This window comes from Phocoena sinus, chromosome 7, assembly GCF_008692025.1.
Source record: "Phocoena sinus isolate mPhoSin1 chromosome 7, mPhoSin1.pri, whole genome shotgun sequence".
NCBI lineage: Eukaryota > Metazoa > Chordata > Mammalia > Artiodactyla > Phocoenidae > Phocoena > Phocoena sinus.
In genome coordinates this window covers 55,742,603-55,766,203 of record NC_045769.1, presented here as the reverse complement: position 1 = coordinate 55,766,203, position 23,601 = coordinate 55,742,603, and the positions used below count along the sequence as shown (strand labels likewise).

Sequence of the window (23,601 nt, the reverse complement as noted above, 5' to 3'; positions counted from 1 at the left end):
GGGGCCGGGCCGGGAGTGAGCCCAGGCAGTGAGACCCCGCGCCTCGGAGGCTCGGCGCGCCCAGTCCGTGGCTCTCCGGGCAGCGCGGCGAGGGTGTCCAGCAGGTCCCGCACGCAGCTGGAGCTCCGACCGCCGCGGTTCTACTCCAGCCCAGCCAGCCAGTCAGCCAGCGGCAGCCGGGGGCGGGGAGGCCGGAGCACCGCCCCGCCAGCGCGCCCCGCCCGTGGGAGAGGAGGGGCTGCGGCGCCGCGGACCACTGGAGGCGCCGCACCGCCGTCACCGCAGCTGTGGGCGCCGGAGACCGCGGATCCACGCAGGCGGCGCCCGCGCCTCCGCTCCCCGGCCGGCTCTCGCGCCCTCCCGACCGCCGGGGCCGTCTGCAGCCTCCCGCCGCTGCCGCCGCAAGGTCGGCGGCGCCGCTGCTCGTCTTCCAGGTAGGTGTCCTAGCTGCGGAGGGGACCTCTGGAGCGGCGCGACGGTGCCCGCACCCCGGCCCGCGGGCATTGTGCGCGGCCCGAGGGCCGAGGACCCTGAGGGACGCACGGCCGGGCAGCCCGGCTTGGGCCTCTGAGGCATCGAGCCCTCCGGGGATTCCCCTGGCCAGAGAGCCCGGGACGGCGGTGCCAGTCCCTCTCCGCGGCCGAGGTGGGAGGGGGCGTCTGGGTCCCGGTCCGCGCTCGCCGCCCTCCCCTCCCCCTCGTAGTGGGGAATTCCGGCCGCCCGGCTCTAGTTCCTGCATCCCCCACGCCCAGCCCCGCGCCCCGGCTGCTGGGATGGAAGCTGGGGCAGGGACAGGGACAGGGACTGATATAATTGTCTGCGGAGAACCCGACCGGCGCGCCCGCGCCCTCTCCAGCTAACGCCTACGCCTCACCTTTCAGGGAAGCTGGGGAGCGGAGAGGAGCGGCTGGGGAAGTTGTGCATTGGGTTTTATTGTGCGCGTGCACTGCGGACTGCCCTCTCGGGGCACCCCTGACCACAAGCTGCTGGCGCCCCTGCAGCCTTTCCTGCAGCCTTCGTCCACACCCCCGGCCAGGGCCGAGCCTGCCTTCTCCGGTTCAGACCGGGACAGGGTTTTCATTGCAGTCAAGACGTGCTTCCCCTGCATCCAGCGGGAGCTGCCTGCAAAATGTGGGGCCGGGGATGCTAGGCGAGGAGGGGATGGGAGACCTAGGGAGGAAGCCGGGAAGTAATGACACCAGCACATTTTTTAAAAAAGCCTCTGCTGTATACAGACACATCTGCATGACATCTTTAAAGCTGTTTTTGAAAGTTATGACCAGATACTGATTTTGTGGCAATCTGTTATATACCTGAAGGTAGCTTAAACAGAGACCTAAAGCTGGGGAAAGCATTACATAATGGACGTGAAGCAATTGACACGAAACTAAATGAACCCATTGGGTTGCCAGATTATTTCTTCCTCCTGGATGCAAAGTCCTATAGGCTTTTTCTCTATAAGAATTTCCATTTTTAAATCGCTGGATTAGTTTTAGCAAACTGTGCTTTTTTTCCCCAAATAACAAAATAATTTTTCTTGACTATCTTTTCTTAAATTTAAAAATTGCATGCTAATGGATAGTTGTATATCATAGAGCTGATTAGTATATGTGGTCTTTCTCCAGAGGTAAAAAATTTTAATATTCCTGCTCAATATCATTAACTTTGTTTTCCTCTTGGTTGTATTTTTTCTCCCTCCCTCCTCCCCTTTTTGTTTTTTGGAAGCATTTCTACAGTTTTAGGTACTGCGAGCTCACAAAGTTGATATTCCTATCCAGTGCTACAGCATTGCAGATACAAAGACTAATAATAAATGAAACAGAAGACCTCACAGTAACTCAGAGTGAGCAGGGTTCCCAAGGTCGAAGGGAAGCTGCAGTGTAACCGGGCAATAATCACCTCCAGAGAATATGCATAGCCCTCCTTGGGTTATAAGGAAAGCCCTGATTGGTGGAATATTATTCCTATTATTATTTTACCCCTGGATTTCGTGTGTTTCCCCCTAAAACTAGTTTTTTTTCTCCAAGTAGAAACACAATATTTTGAAATTAAAATCTTTGCTTTTAGAAAGCCTAAAAATCCAGGGTTTGCTCATATTTTCAGTTTTCATGTTGATAACTCCATTTTACATTCAGCGGATGGATTCCTTTTGGGATATCTCAGTTTCAAATTATGATGGTTTATCAGGTGTCTCTTGGTTAGACTTTTACAGGATCACTTAATATATTTAAGTTTTCTTGTCCTTAGATGGCTTTAACTTTACGTTAGTTAACTTTATTCCAAGAAAAAAGGTAAAGTCCTTTCAAGAAGAAATATTTAGTTTTGGAGATCTGTAGCATCAGTGCAGAGGTAGAATTAGGTTAATGCCTAAGTAGATAAAATTGTTTTTAAAAATTATTTTTGGCTGCGTTGGGTCTTCGTTGCTGCGCGCGGGCTTTCTCTGGTTGCAGCGAGCGGGGGCTACTCTTCATTGTGATGTGTGGGCTTCTCATCGCGGTAGCTTCTCTCGATGCAGAGCACGGGCTCTAGGCACGCGGGCTTCAGTAGTTGTGGCACGTGGGCTCAGTAGTTGTGGCTCGTGGACTCTAGAGCGCAGGCTCAGTAGTTGTGGTGCATGGGCTTAGTTGCTCCGCGGCATGTGGGATCCTCCCGGACCAGGGATCCAACCCGTGTCCCCTGCATTGGCAGGCAGATGGATTCTTAACCACTGTGCCACCAGGGAAGTCCTAGATAAAAGTTTTATGTGACTTTACTCATAAAACTGTTGGACTAGGGAGAAGGTATAATTTTTATTAAAATGTCTTAGTTAAGTAACATGCAGTAATCATTCAGTGGACACTTAACTTATTGAGCACCTGTCTGTTTAGGACGTTGGTCTAGGCATGTGGGAGATACAAATAAGAGTGAAAGATGCCCCTCTGTCGTCAAGAGTTTGTTGTCTTGTTTGGAAGGATAAGGCATGAATTCTCAAAATAGGGACTTTTTTTTTTTTTTACTTCAAAGGTTAAGTAATAATTCTAATACGTTTTTAAAGTTTGTTTTTAATTTTGATAAAAAGGTCTCATACTATCTGTTGATGTCTGAGACTTTTTTTTTTCCCACGCAACGTTATGTCACTAAGATTCATCCGTATTGTATGCAGCTGTAGTTCACTGACTTACACTGCTGTACAATATTCCATCATTTGTCTGTAACACAATATGTTTCCCTGCTCTCTTACCAATGGCCTTTTTTTTTTTTCTCATTTTTAAGAAGATTGCAAAGAGTGATGCTTTGATCATTCATGTTTCCTGGGGCACATGGGCAAGTGTTTCTCTTGGGTAAATACCAAGGTATAGAATTGTTGATTGTGTAGGATGTGTGAATATGCAACTGATAGATATTGCCAAATTATTTTCTAAAATTGTACTAATTTACACAAGCCAGGGAAACAAGCAAACATGAATAATCAAATACAAACAAGCATAAGTGTGTACGTGTGTGTGTGTGTGTTGGATTGCCTTCCCTTGGCATAGTGATTTGGAGAACACATTGCTGGTAATTCCAAAAGCAGTTGAATGACAATGTGGCAGCATCTTTAATACAAAAAAAAAAAGACCTCCCCAGGAAAAAAGCTTGTTGCTTACCAGTAAAGTCAGAAGTTATCAAAAAAGCTCACAAGAAAGTAAAGGACTCTCTTTTTTATTATTATTAATAATAATAAAGCCTCTGCTATTCAAGGATGATTATCCACATCCCTTGCTTCGGCTATACATTCCTTACATCCCCTGCAGAGATGTGTGTTTATATGATTTGAAATCCAGAGTGAACTTAGTAGTTTTGATCAAGAAAATGAACTAAAATTAATTTTAGGGGTAACTGACATGATGTCCATCTCAGTTACTGAACTTAGTAGTCTGCCTTTCTAGTGGTTCTGAGTTTCCATGAACTTTGGAGGCAGTTCTACGTCCATCCATTCGATCACCAACCCCTTGTCCGGTCACTTCTGTGGGTCTCATGTGGCAGTGACATGGGCACATTGAGTGTCATTCTTCTTCATTCAGCCAGCGTTTATTGAACACCTAGTATGTGTCAAACACCATATTAGGTGCTGGATCATAAACATGTCTGCTCTCAAGGATCTACCCAAAACAGACTCTACCAAAAACAAATCACTGTTGAATATGTATACGTGTGTGTGGGGTGGATCTGGCTTTGGTTTTAGAATTTGCATGAAGTATCTATTTTTTCTTTTGTTCCCTAAACTTCTTCCAGATTTATGTTTAGACCTCCTTGAGTTGGGAGTGCTTAAATATAGTTTTATTTTATTGGCTTTTTAAAAGCAGAAGCTTTAGAAGGACTTACTCATGGTAAGTCCTTTTGTCGTGTTATCAAATAGGAGAAATACAGAGGTCAGGAAAGAGATATCTGGATAGGTGAATTCAGATTTGCTGGGAATGGACCATGACTTTGGTTATTAAGAGATCCAACTTGGGTATTACAGGGAACTGAGTATATTGAGTCATGATGGTCTCAAGACGAATTTCCTGGTGGGTTATATGAACTCATTTTCTTGAAAGTTTGTATTCACTTACTTTGTGTATGTATGAATGTAGTTTTTATATTAAAATACATCATAATGCAAATGTTAAATATTTGTAAAAGGATTATGTTAATAGAGTGGTGAATTATGGGAAGCAGAAACGTCCAAGGACTCTTTCTTACAGTGGTTTGGCAGGTTACTTGAAAGTAAAAACTACCCCGTGTGAGGGAATTCCATCTGCTGGGGCCAGTGTCTCAGAAAATCTATATAGTAAGCTGACAAAAGGCAAAGCTTGAAAGGAGGTCACTCCAAGTAGTCTGATAGCCAGGACTATCTAAGGGATAACTGGGTTAGAGGGAGCATTAAGTATGTAACTTCACTCTTAAAATAAGCTTAAGTAAGTAAGTAAATAAATAAATAAGCTTAAGTACATAACAGTAAGTTTAAATAGGTAAAAAAGATTTAAGTAAAATATTGCCAGAGTATCATTTAATATGTTTCACCAGTGTTATGAGACTGAGTACAAAGAATTCATGATTAATACACAAAAGTTACCTTCTCCTTAGAGATGATGGATTATATGTTTTTCTGTTCAAGAAAAGCTAGATGTCAGTTTGTAAAATATATGAAGAAAGTACTCAGACACTGGAGATACTTATATTTGCTTGATGTGTTGATGCTTGAATGACCTTTATATTAGATTCATGAGGTGTTAGAGGTGAAAGGACTTTAAAAAATCTTTTATTCCGATTCCAACCTCTCCCATTTCCCAGGTGGAAAAACTGAGGCCCAGAGACTTGCCCAGTGAGGTGCTAGCACCATTAGCAGATAATGTGTCAAATAATTTACTTCTTCTGGTGGTAACAGGAAATAAAGCTCCTTCCTAAATTATGAGTATGTGAATAAGAAGATGAACCAATAGCAACCTCTGCAGTGGATTTTAAGCTTCCTTTCTGTCATTCTCTTTGAGTGGTTGGTGTAGGAAGTGAAGTCAAGCATATTTTTAAAAATTTTCTTAGATTTTTAGAAAGAAGGCTTTGTTTTTGAGGGTATGATGAGAGGAATAAATGCTACAAATATGATTATTTAAAATTTTTTCATGTTTGCTATTTTGATACCCATAGCTTTGTCTTTTAACTCAATGGACGGGAAAGGATAGAGAAAATTAAATTATCCTGTGCTTCTTTTCCTTTGTCATTCTCTTTCCATAAGCTAATATGAGACAAAATCAAAGTGTAGAGGGAATCGAGTCAGGAATAGAACATCAACTTTTATTTTTTTATCTTGCATCTTATTGAGGCAATTCTCACTGTAGCTCTTGAGACAGACCTATCCACCTTTTGAAAAGAGTGTGGAAGTAGAAGGGAGAACACAGCAGTATATTTTCAGAATCTTTTTTTCAAAAGTCAAATCTAAAATAAACCTGGCCTCAATTTCCAGCAATAGCTTTATTTCACAGCTCCTAAACCAGTGCTTAAGTTTTACCATAAATTTGAAGAAGTTACCTTAATGTTTTTTATACATAATACAATGTTGCTACAAGTAACATACTGTGATCAACTACTAAAGTTTAAAGAATAAAGTATCTAAAAGAACCTTACAATTAAAAAAATTTTTTGTTACATGTCATTTCTGTAGATAAAGTGGAAAGTCTGATTCTATTTTAAATTAAGATAACATTTTTGCTTTCTGTTTGACTGTAGCAGCTAGACAAGCTTTTGCATATTCGCACCCCATCAGGCAACAATCTGAACAGTTTTTGTTGTATAATTTCCCTAGAATAGAAAAAGTAGCACAATTTGAATGGCATGTTGATTATGAAAAGACATCAATGAAATTCTTTTTGATCTCAGTAAACCTCCAGTTGAAGCAAGAACTATAAAAAGAGTGTGATCTCCAAGGTAGGCCAAGTGAATGTAGGATCCATGTGAAACTTCAGGAAGATAGCAAGGGAAAGGAAGAGATCAAAATCCACAGGAACTCAGAATGATGGAACAGGAAGGTCAGGGAAGGAAGTAGATGGATATTATATCCCAGCTTGTCTTCCAGTTTTATTTCAAAAAGGGCCAACAGAGGAAATAAAAGTGTGAATCTAAAGGCTTTTGGAGATCAGATATTATAGAAGATGTCTATTTCTACACTTAAAAAAACCTTTTAAACATCTTAAAGAATACAGAAGGCATAAGATAAAAGATTGATAAATTAAACTTCATTTAAGAAAAGATAGTATGTGTAACAGACAGGAGATAAACATCATCACACCAGGAAGAAACTGTTTATAACACGTTGTAGACTGCTGGTAACTTCTTAATATCCAAAGAACTCCTATGTATCAGTGAGAAAAAATCACTGTTAATCTAACAGAAAAAGGGGCAGAGGAAATGAACAAACAGTTCACAGAAAAGGAATTACTAGCGGCGTTTACAAATATGAAATTATGCTCAACTTATAAGAGAAATGCAGTTTTAAACTATTCTAACCTGTTAAATTGGCAAAGATCTTAACGTTCATTAATTCCTTGGGGTGGCAAGGCTTTGGGGAAACTGACAGGCTCATACATTGTTGGTAGAGCACAGCGTCTATGGATAGCAATTTGGCAATATGGCCAAAATTAAAAATCCACCTGCCTTTTCATGCCAGGAAATCTAAGAAATTTTGCCACAGATATATATTTGTACATCGCAAAATGAGTTTGCATCAAGACATCCACCATGGCATTGTCTGTAATGACAAAGATTTAGAGCGAGCTAAAGATCCATCAATATGGGATTGGTTAAATAAGGAGCAGAAACGAAACTAGGTAGCTGTTAAAAAGAATGAGATCGGGGCTTCCCTGGTGGCGCAGTGGTTGAGAGTCCGCCTGCCGATGCAGGGGACCCGGGTTCGTGCCCCGGTCCGGGAGGATCCCATATGCCGCGGAGCGGCTGGGCCGCTGAGCCATGGCCACTGAACCTGCGCGTCCGGAGCCTGTGCTCCGTAACGGGAGAGGCCACAGCGGTGAGAGGCCCGTGTACTGCAAAAAAAAAAAAAAAAGAATGAGATCGTTCTATATTTGCTGTTGTGGCATGATCTTTCAGATGTAAGCAGGGAACAGATCAAGGTGCAGAGAAGTAGGTGGCCATTGATGTTAAATATGAGTTTATAAATATGTTTACGCTTGTGACTGTGGAGACTGTCTCTTGAAGGCGACCCAATAAACTGGTAACAGTGACTGGCTCTGGGGAAGAGAGCTGGGTTTTTGGGGTGAGAATGGGAAGGACACTTATTTAGCACACTAATCTAGTGCACCTTTTACTATTTGAATTCTTAAATATCTGAACATATTATGTATTCAAACCAATATAATTTTAAAATTTCTTGAGGATCACTTGTATTGATCAAGAATGTTGAGTAGTTGTAACCAGTAGCATTCCTCTGCAACTTTCGGTCCCATTCTGTGTTGATATAAGAATGTGGTAGTTGCCATAAAGACTCACCCTCACTACTACCCTGACAGGCTAAAGTTCAAAGAGGAGGGAAGCTGGAAGCGGTTGCCCTTTGGGACAGAGTTGGCGCACCTTGCTTCTCTGCAGTTTGCCACTGTGCCCCCAGCTAACTGGTTTTACTGGAAAGGAGACTCAAGGGAGTTGATAAGGACCAGGGTACAGGTGACAGTTCAGGGAGAACAGACATCGAAGAAGGTGGTGGCAGAAGCCTGAGGCTGGGAGAGCACAGAGAGCGAGATGGTAGTAATTGCTACCCCGACTCCAATAGAGGCAGCTCACAGTGCTAAAATAGAGAGAAGTGTTATTTTATGGACCACGGTCTTGAGGTCCTCTGCTGCCCCTGAGGTTTGGTATGGTGTCTAGGAATCTGCCCGTTCTGGGAATCACTATCTCTTTCACCCTCCTTGTTTTGTAGCTAAGATGATCCCCTTCATCCCTTGAAATATCCATTCCATGGAGTATTTTTCTAATTAGTTCTGAAACCATTTATGATATTTTCCTCTTAAACGCATACACTCATAGAGTGATAGTTTCATCATGCCTTTGCCCTCCTAGAGCCCACAAAAGGATATCTAATACTAAGCTACAGAATAGTAAGAAGGAGAAAGCTGAGGAAACAACTGAATGGTTAGTGGGTCATAGCTTTGGGAAGAGTAATTATGTGCTGATATGAATTTTAAAAGCAATAATATGAATAGTTATGAGTTATACTGAAGAAAAGGAAAAACTTGGTAACAATCAGAGGTATTGTACTGCAAAATAATTTTCCTAAAAAGAAATAAAAATAGTTTAATTATCATCATTAATACATATTTATGCAAAGTTAATAGACATGGCCTTCATTTGGAATTGGTCACTTTAAATCAGGAAGGACACTCACCAGTTATACAGTGGGGAAATGTTACATCAGTCTCTTTCTTTTAACCTCTAGACATGAAGTTAGGATTAAGTATTATCCTAATAAATGAATCAAGTAAATAATATATACCTTTTCTCTGTGGAAGCTCTGATATTATAGTAGCTATGTTCTTTTTTTCTTGATGAAGTTTTTAATTTTAATTTAAAATGATACAGAAAGTGAAATATATTATGTGGGTGCCTAATAGCCCTGTTAATTACCAGTAAAGCCATTTCTTCAAAGTGTCCTGACAAGGCATTTGCCCGATTTTCCACTGATGATTTCTCGGCATCCCAGCTTCAGGCAAGTCCGATGGGCAGTCAGTAGGTGAAAGGCACAGACCGACAAGGTGACCTGGATTTTGGTTTCCGAAGATCTCCATTCTCTAAACTTAAGCGTTGTCAGGATACCCACACTACCTGTAATACTAAAATGTGTCCATTTTACATATTTAGCTTTTATAAAGACACAAACTATTCATCATAAGTCAAAATGAGTAAACTTCTTGGAAACAAAGTGCTTACATAAACATGATAAAAGTAAATAATTCTTCCATTACTTTAGGATTTTTAGGTCCCATTTGGTCAATTACCTCTTCAGGGACATCAGGCTATATATGTGGTGCCCTGACAGAGTTCATCAGCCTCACCCACAGAAGCAAGGGATCTGAGAATTGTCTTGTTCTGACTCATACTTGAGAGAGAGAACATAGGAGGAGTGAAACACTAGAGCAGTATTTGGCTGCCCAGGGATGGCCTGCAATCCAGTCCGTGGGGTGCTTGTGGATAAACCACAGGAGTAGCTATGTTCTTTTTAAGTTTGTTTAGAAACTAGGAGGAATAAGTGGCATACCACGAGAAGCTTTGTGTGTGAAAGTGGGATGATTTGAAGAGCAAAGAATGATAGAGGTGCATGGGGAGAGGTCAGAGCAGCTCTTTATCACAGAAGAGGAAGCACTGGCAGGGCCTGTGGGTCGTGTGTGCCGGTATCTAGGAGACCCTTTCCATAACTTTCCAGGGCTGTTGAAATTTCAGGATGCATTTGATCCTTAATCGGTATATCTAATGTGTCTTAATTCCTAATGGAATTTTAGGGGTAGGTTTAATCTGACATGAACGAACATGTGTATTTCTTTAAGAGTTTCAGTAGCATATGTTAAATACATGTGAACATGGTATTGTGCTAAACTGCTTCTTCTTGCCAGGCATTCAGCTTCTTTTTTTTTCACTGTATCCGTCTTTGAAAATAGTCTGCTGTCTTGTGGTGCTTTCTGTCACAGTACGCACTTTGGAGAAGCAGTCTATTTTTGACAGGAAGAGCTCTGGAGCAGGTATCACGGCTACCCAGGTTCTGTTCCCAGCTTCTCCTCTGGTTATGCACCTGACCCTGGGCCAGTAACCTCCGGGAGCCTCATCTGAGGGCAAATCGGTGGTTGTCGGAGTGACCACATTTCCAATTAGCATGTGAAAACACTTAGAGAACTATTAAGTCCTATGAGAGTGCAATTATTAATCAGTACCTTAAATTCCCATTTATCTAGAATCCAGATAACCAGAAAACCAAAATAACTACATTTTTTCTGTAGACTTGTCCAGTGACAACTGATTTAATGCTAAACTGTCCAGTGGCACTATAAACTCAGAAGTTACTTGGAAATCAAATACCAATTACAATTACATTCAGTAGTTTTGTTTGTTTTCTAAGTGGTCAGCAGTCTGGTTCTTTGAAAATTAGTTGATTATATGTGGGAAATCAAAGTAGAAAATCCTAATTTCTGACCAATTTTGGGGGAAAGCAGGCATCAGTCACGAAGGTCAGTCCACCTCTGGCTCCTTCCAAGGGTGCTGCCCTTCCCCCACTCCACCAGCAGCTTTTTGTTCCCTCGCAGCCTTAGTTCCCTTTCCACCCCTGGGGCTCTCTCTCCCCTTACGTCATGCCAGCCACCTCTTAACTCATTTTCCTGAAACCCCTTGGCAGTCACTATTCCCTGCAGCCCTGCGGCTTCTCCATTCCCCCTGTTCCACTGTGCGACTTCCTTTGGTTTCCTCCTTGTATGTTTTGCTTTCCCAAGCAGAAGGGGGCTCCTTTTTCTTAGGACCAGGTCTCGTTACCATTCCTTTCTGTCTTTCAAGCTCCTTAGATGTCCACTCTCTGGGACATGTGGTTGCTTCCCTCTGAGCACGCTTCCCTGCTCTGCGACTCTTCATTTTTCTGATGTCATCAGTAAAAGAAGTGTTTCCCAAAAGTGCACTTCTATTAAACATGAACATCCCCCTCCCCTTAATTTTAAACCTTTAAAAAAAAATAGAAGTCTCTATAGAATGTTTTATATGCTTCAGATAAAAAAAATTGCACATAGAGAATGCAACAACAGAGCCCGTTAAAGTGATGCTAGTAACTCTAGACTAAGAGTGTCCATTTTTGTTCACGCCTGTAATACAGAGGACTTCGGCTGTGGGGCAGCACGAATTGCTCCTTTACCAAATAACCCTAGAATTCTTCTCCTTTGACTTTCAACTGCCTTTTTTTTCCCCCCCGGAAGATTTCTTTGCTTTCTCCTTCTATTAGCAGTCAGCCTTCTGACACCTGTGCATGCTGCCCTTCCACAAGATGACATACGGGAAGTGCTGAAGTAATTCTTCTTCAGCCACATCTTTGAAGTAGTAAGTAAGGAAGACTTCTTACCCCTCATTTTTCTGAAGCTGTTTTTCTTTAGCTCAGAGGTTCATTTTCCAGATAGTACATGATAGTTACGATGGTATGAAGTCTCTCTCAGTGCTAGATAGATCTGGTATTAGACTTTGTTATTAGATTATGGGAGGGTTTATAGTTTCTCTGAATATTGGCAATGAATTATCATTCTGACATTCTCTAATCCTATCATGTTTCTAACAGGGTCATTAATTTATTTAACAAAATATTTGTGCTGAGAAGTCAGAAAAGGCCCCTGCTGTCTTGGAACTGACATGATAATGAAGGGAGACAGTCAGTAAAAGTACATTGCTCTTTTAAATTCTATTGAGAACTATAAGGACAATAAAAGTGACTGATGGGGCAGGAACAGTTGTTGTTGTTGGTGGGAGTATTACTTTCCTAGGGCTGCCATAACACAGTACCATGAACTGGGTGGCTTAAAACAATAGAGACACATTCTCTGAGCGCTGGAGGCTAGAAGTCCAAAATCAAGATGGATCCTTCCTTGCCTCTTCCACCTTCTGGCAGCCCCAGGAATTTCTTCGCTTGTGTTTATACTTAAAGCTTTTAAGCCTCCTTCTTCACATGGCCTTCTTCCCTGTGTCTCTGTCTCTGTCTCTCCTTTATATAAGGACACCAGTCATAATGGATTAAGGGCCACCCCTACACCAGTATGACCTCATCTTAACTAACTACATTGCAACAACCCTATTTCCATTTAAGGTCACAGTCTTAGGTATTGGGGGTTAGGATTTCAACATATCTTTTTTGGGAACATGGTTCAGCCCATTGCAGTGGGCTTCTTTGGGTGGACTGACCAGGCAAGGCCTTGCTAGGTAAAGACATTTGAGCTGAGCCTGAATGATGGGAAGGGGCAGGTTGTGAAAAAAGTCTGGGAGCAGATCCTTTCCCGGCAGAGGGAACAGCAAGTTCAAGGACCTGGAGAGTGAGCCTGTTGGAGTGGAACGTATGTACCTTAGGTTTTACACTCTTAAAAGGGGCAAAAATATGTCTGGTTCAGGCAGGTTACTTTTAAGACAAAGGGATTTTACTTTTGAGCACTCTTGAGCACTTTTTGCTTTTGGTCAGGCAAAGACCGAAAAAATTTTTCTTTAAAACATTAAATGCTGAGAAATCAGGCCTTCCAGCAGTAGCTAATCACATATTAAGAATTTTTTTGATTAGACGTTCACTTTGCATTTTAATAGTAGAATTCTCCATCACTGTATTTGGGTTTATTTACCTAAAAGCTTTAAATATAACAACAACCGAGAATTAAGGAGACTTTGTAATAGTGAAGATTATTTTCTAGTGGTAGGAAATTAATTAAGGCTAAGTATACTCTTTAAAAACCTGACATCATATATTAAATTGTCATTTTTCAACAAGATTGTAACTTTATTGTTGTTGTCCTATGTGACACCTATGCAAAGTAGCATTAGTGTGATTTTTGTTACATATTTATGAAAAAATCTTAGTTTTTTTGAATTTAAAAATAGATACAGAATCTAGAAAAATCTATATGGAAATAAACATTTCCTAAGATAGTCAAGAAGATGCCACATTAGACTGGCAATACCGTTAAGCATTCAGAAGTAGGATAAAGTAACTTAAAACATTGTAATATTTAATGCAAAGTTGACATTATGAAATATGCAGTAGTACATTGTATACGTGTACATTTAGCCAGAAGCTTGGTGTCATTAATACAGATATATTTGTTTATATTACAGAGAAAATATATTACTTTTTAATAACAAGTTTCTATAAAAAGTTGTGAGTTAAAAAATGCTTATGTAAAACTAGATTTTTATGGTGAATGACTATTTAGGTAGGGTTTAGGATTACAAGACCAGACTGCAGCCAAGGCTGTCTGGGTTCAAATCCTGACTTTGCTTCCTGCAGCTGTGTGACCTTGAATAAGTCATTCTGCCCTAGCTAACTCGTTTGTAAAAAGGGAAATATAAAATTAATACCTAACTCAAAGCATTGTTGGGAGGATACAGTGAGTTGCTGCGTATATATTTCCTGGAAAGGGCAGATAGTAAGTGCTAGCTGTTATTATTTTTAGCATGTTAATTGAAAATTAGATATATTAGTATTCATTAGTTGGAAAACTTATTATGTAAAATGTAAATATAGTCAATGTCTCTTATGCCTTCTTACAAATCAAAAGCTAATTTGAGATAAGAAACCTGTCAACAGAATTTGCAAGGCTCTGTTTTAATGTTAATAATCTGTTAAAAGTATTTTATATGCTTACTCGTTTACTTATAGCAGTGACTATGTTCAAGAGACTTTGTTAGGTCATAAGGGAGAAGGAAAGATGATTAAGCTGTTGATCGTGCTTTTAAGAACCTGCCTACCCAATAGGGCAGATAAGACATAATTTAGTATAACACGAAGTGTAATGAGGTAAGTGTCATGCCAAGAAATGTGATTTTGTGCTGCAAGTATCTCTGGAGGTTGGGAAGCATCTGAGAAGGTTTTGTGGGTAAGAGGGGCATGGGTAAAAATGTAGGAACTGATGACATTTTTGAGGGATAGGAAGAATAGGAGAGATCTGAGGTAGAGAAGGAACAGTTAGATAAATAGGCAAAAGACTGAGAGTCTTGTCCCCAAGTCAAGAGAGGAAGGAATTTCTAGGAAGAGAAATGGACTATCACAAAGACTATAGAAAATTTAAGGGGAGTAAGGATTGAAAAAAGACCATGAAAAACATTCCCTCCTCATCTTCCTTTGGGCCAGAGAGACGTTGTTGGGGATTCATTGGCTTTTCTTGACAAAATAGCATGTAGTAGCAGAATTTCTGAGACATGACATATAACTGAAAAAGCATCAGGTCAGTTAAGGTACAGTCTGTTTATACTGATGTGATTCAAACACAGTGAAATTTCTAGGAGGTTTTTGTTTTGTTTTGTTTTTAAATTCCTCACAGAGCACTTTTAAGACTACCTACCATTCATTTAGCATTTTTTTGTTTTTGTCTGCCATACATTGTCCTAAACATTTGCGATGATCATCCTCTCATGTAAAGCCTTGCAGCTGCTTTTGCAGTAGATATTGTTACTTCCATTTTACAGATATGGAGGCCATGGTCCAGAGAGGAGGTGACCAGCTCTCAATCCTTCCATCTATAATAAGTGAACAAGCTGGAATCGAACCCAGCCTGTCTGGCCCCAAAGCCTGGACTCTTAACCAATTTTAGATAATAATTGTTTAGTAACCTCGAGGCATTTTAGAGGGAGAGCTGTTAAGACCAACATTTACTGATGACCAGCCACACTGGCCTCCTTGCTGTTCTTTAAATAAACCTGGATTATTCCCACTTCAGGGCCTTGGCACTTGTTCCTTTCTTTCTTTAGGACTCTTTCCCCCCAGCTTTGCCTGATGGGCTCTTTCTCAGCTTTCATGTGTCAGCTTGAATGGCAGAGGGGCTTCCCCAGCACCCCACTGAAGTCCGTCCATCACAACTGGTGCATCCCAACCTGAGAACAGCTCCCTCCTTAGGTGTTTTTTTTTTTTAACATCTTTATTGAAGTATAATTGCTTTACATTGTTGTGCTAGTTTCTGCTTTATAACAGAGTGAATCAGCTATACGTATACATATATCCCCATATCCCCTCCCTCTTGTGTCTCCCTCCCACCCTTCCTATCCCACCCCTCTAGGTGGTCACAAAGCACCGAGCTGATCTCCCTGTGCTATGCAGCTGCTTCCCATTAGCTATCTGTTTTACATTTGGTAGTGTATATATGTCCATGCCACTCTCTTACTTCACCCCAGCTTACCCTTCCCCCTCCCAGTGTCCTTAGGACCATTCTCTACATCTGCGTCTTTATTCCTGTCCTGCCCCTAGGTTCTTCAGAACCTTTTTTTAAATTTAGATTCCATATATCTGTGTTAGCATATGGTATTTGTTTTTCTCTTTCTGACTTACTTCACTCTGTGTGACAGACTCTAGGTCCATCCACCTCACTATATATCTCAATTTAGTTTCTTTTTATGGCTGAGTAATATTTTATTGTATATATGTGCCACATCTTCTTTATCCATTCATGTGTCGATGGACACTTAGGTTGCTTCCATGTCCTGGCTATTGTAAATAGAGCTGCAATGAACATTGTGGTACATGACTCTTTTTGAATTATGGTTTTCTCAGGGTATATGCCCAGTAGTGGGATTGCTGGTCATATGGTAGTTCTATTTTTAGTTTTGTAAGCAACCTCCATACTGTTCTCCATAGTGGCTGTATCAATTTACATTCCTACCAACAGTGCAAGAGGGTTCCCTTTTCTCCACACCCTCACCTCTTTAGGTGTTTATTTGTTGTTGTTTGCCTCCCAATATTCAATGTCTAGCTTGGTGCTGCTTTATTCCCAGGACCTAGTTCGTATTTCAGTAAATATTTGTGGAATGAATGAATGCATAATATCTCAGAGCTATTGGATTTTAAGAACTTGGTGAGATTTTTTGGTTGAAGGAAATGTTAGAAGTATCAGTTCATCTCTGTGATTATTTCTTTCTTATTTAACCGTACATGCCTTTTTCAATAACTTTGAATTGAAAACTGCATGATATTTTAAAGGAAAGTCCTAAAAATTCCTTATGTATTGAAAGTGATACAAGTTCATTGTAGTAAAATTTGCAAATTGAGAGAAGTATATTTTATTAATTTATTTTAAAAATTTATTTATTTATATATGGCTGCATTGGGTCTTTGTTGCTGTGCCTGGGGCTTTTCTCTAGTTGCAGTGAGCAGGGGCTACTCTTCGTTGTGGTGCGCGGGCTTCTCATTGTGGTGGCTTCTCTTGTTGCGGTGCATGGGTTCTAGGTGCGTGGGCTTCAGTGGTTGTGGCACACGGGCTCAGTAGTTGTGGTGAATGGGCTTAGTTGCTCTGCAGCACGTGTGATCTTCCCGGACCAGGGCTCGAACCCGTGTCCCCTGCATTGGCAGGTGGATTCTTAACCACTGTGCCACCAGGGAAATCCAGAAAAGTATATTTTAAAATCAGCTATAATATTGCTTCTAGAAGCTGAATTGTAATATTTGGATATGTTCCTTTAATTCTTTACAAATTGCTTTCTTTTACTCAACAATGTATCATGAGTATTTCTTGTGTCATTCATTATTCTCCTAAACTTCATTTTTAAAATAGAATTTCTTTTTTAGAGCAATTTTAGGTTCACAGGAAAACTGAGCAGAAAGTACAGAGATTTCCCAAATGCCCACTTCCCCCAAACAAGCCCAGCCTCCCCTATCAATACCCCACACCAGAGCGGTACATTTGTTACAATCGGCAAACCTACATTGCCACATCATTATTACTCAAAGTCCATAATTTACATTATGGTTTGCCCATGGTGTACATTCCATGGGTTTTGACAAATATATAATGACATGTATCCACCATTATAGTATCATACAAAGTAGTTTCACTGCCTTAAAAATCATCTCTGCTCTGCCTATTCATCCCTCCCTCCCCACAGCCCCTGGCAACCACTCATCTTTTTACTATCTCCATAGCTAAATTTAATTTCTAATACATGCAGAATATTGCATTTTATGCACATACCGTACTTAATTCTAGTTAGGCAGTTAGGTAGTTTTTTGGCATTATAAATAACCTGATAAATGGCCTTGTGTAAAGCTCTTTGTGTACAACTCTGGTTATTCCTTAGAATGGCTAGATTAAGGATTAAGGGATGTGAACATTTTAAGGCCTTCGTTACATATCCTCTAGCAGTCTAGGCCTCCAGATTTTTTTAAAAAAACAGTTTTTGCTAAGAATGTATGAGAGGGCTTAGTAAAAAAAAATTGTCCAAGCATGGTGAAAACATAGACACACTAATAATAGCTGATATATATGCAGTTTACTATGTGTCAGACATTGTTTTAAGCACTTTATTTGAATTAACTCATTTAATAGTCACAGTAATGCTATTGATTACTGCTGTTATCAGCTCCATTTTAGAGATGAGAAAACGGAGGCACAAAAGGTTAAGTAATTTGGCCAAGTGATTTCCTTAACTGTAATCATGGGATTACTATTGGGACCTAAGTCTTGAGTCGTTATGTTGTGTTGAGTGTTCTGTGCTCTTCTGGCCCATTATCACCAGTAAAAACTAACCAGTTATCACCAGTAGTGTTAGGGAATCATCACTGTTATAGAAGTGGTAGCATCAAAGACATGACAACTAAAATGACCATAGAGAATTTATTAGCTCTTAGGTTTTCAGTTAATGAATAAATATTCAAACAGAAAGTTTCCTTCAAATTCAACTTTATCTAACTCACTCAACGTTTAGTACATCATTGGTGTTTAGTGACTATTATTTAATGATAGCTTACAAATTTTTTTCTTTTCTGAGAGGAAATTGGCTGTATCATATATGTATTGGACACTTTGGATTCTTAACTCTGGTTTTGCTGACTTCAGTGTATAAATGCTATCTGGCACATAGTAAAATAGGACTAAAATTATTAATCCCAATTGGTGATTAAAAGAAATATAAACTTAAAATCCAGTTTTCTAAATTCAAATGAGAGCTTCCGTGTGTCAGTATGTAAAGGCAGCATTTCAGTTTTTGACTTTAGTGTGGAAATTCTGCTTTAAACAAATACAAATCAACATTCTTTTCCCTTCTGTCTGCTATTTCCCCCAAGCTGCAACCATTACCCCTTCCACACACTTAATATTTCTGTTAATTTGCTCCTGAGGATGCTTGCATATTTGCTGCTAAGTTTTTCTGGGTCTTTTTAGAGGACAGACTGATTTTACTGCCTAGGTTTGGGGCTCCATCCTATGGTTCCCTGGGTCGCAGAGATATTGAGTCTTCAACCTTTAACTGCCTTTGAGTGACTGTTCAGATGTCATGGGAACCTCAGTGGGACTGATAACTATCAAGGGTTTTTTATTTTCACTTGTTAAATCCCCCAAACTAATGCTATTAAAGGGCTTTCAATAGAACTAGAAGGCGCTTTCTATTCATCTTTTTAACTCCCACGTCATATAGCCTTATACGTAGTGGGCATTCAGTAAGTTGTTGAATATGTAATTTTTGTTAATTGATTCATATAAAATTACACTGTACATTGTTTGCTATTATAAATGCTAATTATAGGTTTGTTTAGTTTGTATTTACACTCTAATCTTCCGGAGAACTGAAGAAAAAACCTGTAGTTTTTCCTTTAAACTTTAAAAGGAAACACAATACGTATTTGGATAAAGCACTGCTGTACTTCTATTCTTAAATGTCCATTAGAGGGTAGCTAACTGACAATTATTTGTTTCCCTATAGAAGAAATATTTTAAAAAAATATCTTGAGAAGAATGCCTAATTCTTTATGAGCAGGTCACGTAATGAAATAATGAGGTTTAGGGATTACATTTTTCAAAGCCAGGAATAAAGTCAACAAAGGCTAAAATAAATTTCTTTAAGTTGGAGATACTAGAGGTTTTTAGTTCATTATTTTTGGTTTAAAACAGACCATTTGACATTTCTCTGCAAAGCAATAACTTATGAATTAAACACAAGCAAGGTTCTGTTTCTTCAGGCACTTTAACAGCTACCCACAAATCATAAGGTAACTTTCTTCATTTCTCCTCTGCTGGCATAGGTGTGATGACTGTACTTAAAACAGGAAATTAGTAATCTCTTTTTGAGGGTGATGGTAGAATGTTATCCCTGACAAATTAGCTCGTATATCTGCTCCTAGGTTTTAGTTTAAATATGCAACTCAGATGATAATATTACATCTAAAAGTGCTTTAGGTAACTTCCCTAGCAGTCCAGTGGTTAAGACTTCGCCTTCCAATGCAAGGGGTGTGGGTTCGATCCCTGGTCAGGGAGCTAGGATCCCACATGCCTTGCCCTCCAAAACCTAGGACATTAAAAACGGAAGCAAGGCACTTCACTGGTAGCACAGTGGTTAAGAATCTGCCTGCCAATGCAGGGGACAAGAGTTCGAGCCCTGGTCTGGGAAGATCCCACATGCCGTGGAGCAACTAAGCCTGTGCACCACAACTACTGAGCCTGCACTCTAGAGCCCACGAGCCACAACTGCCAAGCCCACGCTCTGTAACTACTGAAGCCTGCACGCTCTAGGGCCCGCATGCTGCAACTAATTAAATAATAATTTAAAAAATCTTATATGCCTAACCATGTATTTACCATTTATGTTCCTTTCATGCCTTTTTGTAGATCCATATTTTTATCTGGAATCAGTTGCCTTCAGCTCAAAGGACTTCCTTTAACATTTCTTGTGTCTGATGGTGATTAATTCTTTTAGCTTTTGTGTTTCTGAAAATATCTTTACTTTGCCTTCTGTTTTGAAAGTTATTTTCACTGGATATGAAAATCTGAGTAGGCAGTATTATTTTCTTTCCGTACTTTAAAGATGTTGCTTCCCACTTGAATAGTTTCTAATGGAAAATCTGTTGTTATCCGTATTTTGGTACACATTGTATCTTTTTTTCCCCTTTGGCTGTTTTAGAGATTTTCTTTATCATTAGGGTTTTGAGCAATCTGATTATGATGTGCACTAATGTGGTTTTCTTCATGTATCTTGTGCTTGGGATTCATTGAGCTTCTTAGATGTGTGGGGTTTTCATTTTCAAGAAAGTTTGAAAATTTTCTGCCATTATTCAGAAGTTTTTTTCTATTCCTTCTTCACTTTCCCTTCTTTTGAGGTACTGTATTTGCCTGTACATTAGACCATTTGCCTGTATATTAGACCATTTGAAGTTGTCTTACAGCTCACTGATACTCTGTTCAATTAAAAATTTTCTCTTTTCTTTCTATCTTACTTTGGATAGTTACTACTGCTATGTCTTCACATTTAGTAATCTTTTCTTTGGCAGTGTCTAAAACATTAATCCCATCCAGTGTATTTTTCATCTCAGATTTTGTTGTTTTCATCTCTAGAAGTGGTACTTGGTGTTTTGAAATGTCTTCCGTCTCTCTGTTTAACTTTTTGAGCATACAATTATTACAACTGTTTTAAAGTCCCCGTCTGCTAATTCTAATATTTGAATCAGCTCTAGGTTGAGGGGATTGATTGATTTATCTCTTCATTGTGAGTCATATTTTCCTGCTTCTTTGTGTACCTGGTAATTTTTTATTGGATGCCAAATATTGTGAATTTTACCTTGTTGGGTACTGGATATTTTTGAATTTCTGTAAATATTCTTGAACTTTACTCTGTGATGCAGTTAATTTACTTGGAAATAGTTTGATTCTTTTAGGTCTTGCTTTAAGGTTTTTTAGATGGGACTAAAATAGTGCTTAATTTAGGGCTAAGTATTCCACAGGACTGGACAACACACTTCTGTTTACTCTGTCCAGTGTCCTCTGCATCATGAGGTTTTCCAGTCTGGGAGATGGGACCAGATACTGTTTTTGATTCTGCATGACTTCAGGCACTACGCTGTAACCTCTGAGCCTTTCTGTTGGTTCTTTCTCCAGCTACCTTAGTTTCCTTACAGCTGTGAGAAGGCATCAACTGCATTCTTGAGGGGGACTCTCTGCACATCTCCAGAATTCTCACTCTGTGAAGCTCTGTCCTTTCCTTCGAACTATAGCTGCCTTGGTCTTCTCAGACTCTCAACTCAGTAAGTCTGCTGATCCTTTCCTGGATTCCCCTCCCTATGCCACAGCTGGAAACTCTCAAGGCATAGGCTGGTACAACTTGGGGACTCACCTCACTTTCCCATCTTTCAGATCACTATTTTTGTTGTCTGATAATGTCTTGAAAACTGTTTCTTCGTGTGTTTGTCCACTTTATGGTTGTTTCAGATAGGAAGGTAAATCCTGTCCTTGTTATTTTATCTTGGCTAGGAGTGGAAGTTTTCCTGGGATCTGTTGAAAGTAAGGAGACTGACAAAGGAGTAAAATAGAGAACTTCAGGGGTTGTGGTAGAAGTTTACATGGTCAATGTGGTGAATAGGAAAGCCTAGCTGAGGTGGTAAGAGTTTCTTCAGCAGTGTTTGAAGCAACTGAGTGAGTTGGCTAGTGGTTTTATTGATTTATTATTTATTGTTCTTTTTTAGATACTGTTTGTTTGTTTAGTGCCTACTCTGTGCCAAGGTCTTGACATACATTATTTCTCACCCCTACAATAGGTCCAAAAGGTATTGTTATTGATAATCCTTCTCTACTCCCCATCCACCGTCCCCCTAACCTCAGCTCCAGCCCTTCTCAATATTAGAAGGGGAAGTAGGATTGTCAAGTGAGTGCTGAAGTCCTGCAGCTTATAAATTGTATAATCCTATTTCAAACCCAGATCCTTGTACCTTCAGAACCAGTTGGTCCATAGTACTTTCTTCTTGCCAAGATTGAGATTTGTGCTGAGTGAGTGGGGAGTTGAGAGTGCTAGAAAGGGAGAGGTGGAAGGGACAGCTTATGATTAACTAGGTCAGGAAAGGAGGGAGTCAAAGATGAAGGCTGATGTATGGGAAGAAGAAAAGTTGCAGAGGCCTTAAGGTCTCCATTGTGTTCACAATGGCTGTAATGGCCTTAAAGAAATAAGGGAGCATGTACTTAGTCCTGGATGATGACAATGACAGTGAGGTGGGAGAAGGAAGGTCCCCAGAATTTTACCTGATCTTCTAGTTAATCCTGGACCTCTAATAATAGTTCCAGATAGATTATAGACCTGAGAAAGGTAAACCAAAAATATTCTAGAAAAAGTAAGCAAAGATTTTTTAAACAAGATGTAAAGAATACTCACCATAAAGAAAACACTGTATTAAAGTTCTTTTCATCAAAAACACTGACAGAGAGCAAAAAAGCAAGCAATAGAGTAGAAGATATTTTTAGTACATACATCCAAATCCTTTTTAGGTCAGTCACTTGGACAAATGAGAAGTTCCATGTACTCATTTATTGAAACACTAAAATGTTTTATTCTTTCTATCAGAAATTCATTAACAAACACCATGGCTTTGTATATTTGCAGAATTATTTGTCTAATCCTCTTAAGGGCATTATACCACTAAGCAGCACAGCTAAGTGTTTGACCAGTTTTAATTAGAATGATCATTTGTCACACTTTAGAAGCATTTGGCTCTTGGCTATGGAAGTATCAAGGCTGGGCAGAGAAGTATTAATTCTGCCATCTTTTAAGGTTACATTTCAAACTGTTAAAACCAGTCACACCTGAGTCAGTATATAACCTTCAACTATTCAAGCCTGTTTGGTATGCTGGTTAATCAGATTATGCATCTAATTTTTCCACAATGTAATGTATGAAGGCCATGTGATTAGGGTTTATCTTATTGGCTATTTTAAGAAAGTTAGCATCTATTTTTTGTCTTGTATGAAGAATTAAAGAGTTTTCCAATAGGTAGAATGAGACGAAATAGGATTCTTGAATTCTTGTTTGGGTTAAAAGGCTATTGCACATTATGTCAACACAAAGGAATGTGAGAACTCACAGATTATGTAATATTTTGTGGTCAGGGATTACCAAGTAAGACGGAACAATGAGACTGAGTCCACAGCTGCATGTGAAAGTCAGTGTCACTGCTTAACAGTTTTACAGTAGACCAGTGGGACACAAAGTCAGAACACAAAACCATGAGGCCACAGTAGTATAACCTATATACTTAGTGATATTATTATTTCTCCTCTGGTTTTCAAGGTGAGGAGAGAGTTAGAAATTTTGATTCACGTTGAATCACTCTCAGAAGGATTTAATTCAGTTATCAAAGGCTTTAGTAAACTCTTTACCAACTCTCCTTTATAAGAGTTGGGTTTTTTAAATGAGAAAGTCTTCTAACTGGTGGGTCCCTGCTTAAAAAGGTGGTGCTGAGTGAGTGCCTCTGTGTGTGTGGGTGTAGTGAGGTGGTATATTAGTTTCCCATGGCTGCTATAACAAATTACCAGAAACTTGGTGGCTGAAAACAACACAGATTTATTCTCTTATAGTTCTGAAGACCAGCAGTCTGGGCTGAAATCATGCGGTCAGTAGGGCCACTGCCCCTCCAGAGGCCCCAGAGGA

General features: G+C 39.9%; 1 protein-coding gene across 7 annotated transcripts in view; it reads left to right on the top strand.

Moving 5' to 3' along the window:
- The first annotated feature begins 310 nt into the window (after window positions 1-310).
- The window catches only part of OSBPL6 (oxysterol binding protein like 6), a 213,135-nt gene continuing 189,844 nt past the window's right edge, over window positions 311-23,601 (top strand). For 4 of the 7 annotated variants that reach the window (XM_032638030.1, XM_032638029.1, XM_032638028.1 and 1 more), the window contains exon 1: window positions 311-434. The gene's annotated coding sequence lies outside the window, so the exon portion shown is untranslated. The remainder of the gene's footprint in view (window positions 435-23,601) is intronic. The other 3 variants (XM_032638034.1, XM_032638031.1, XM_032638033.1) reach the window with 1 other exon arrangement.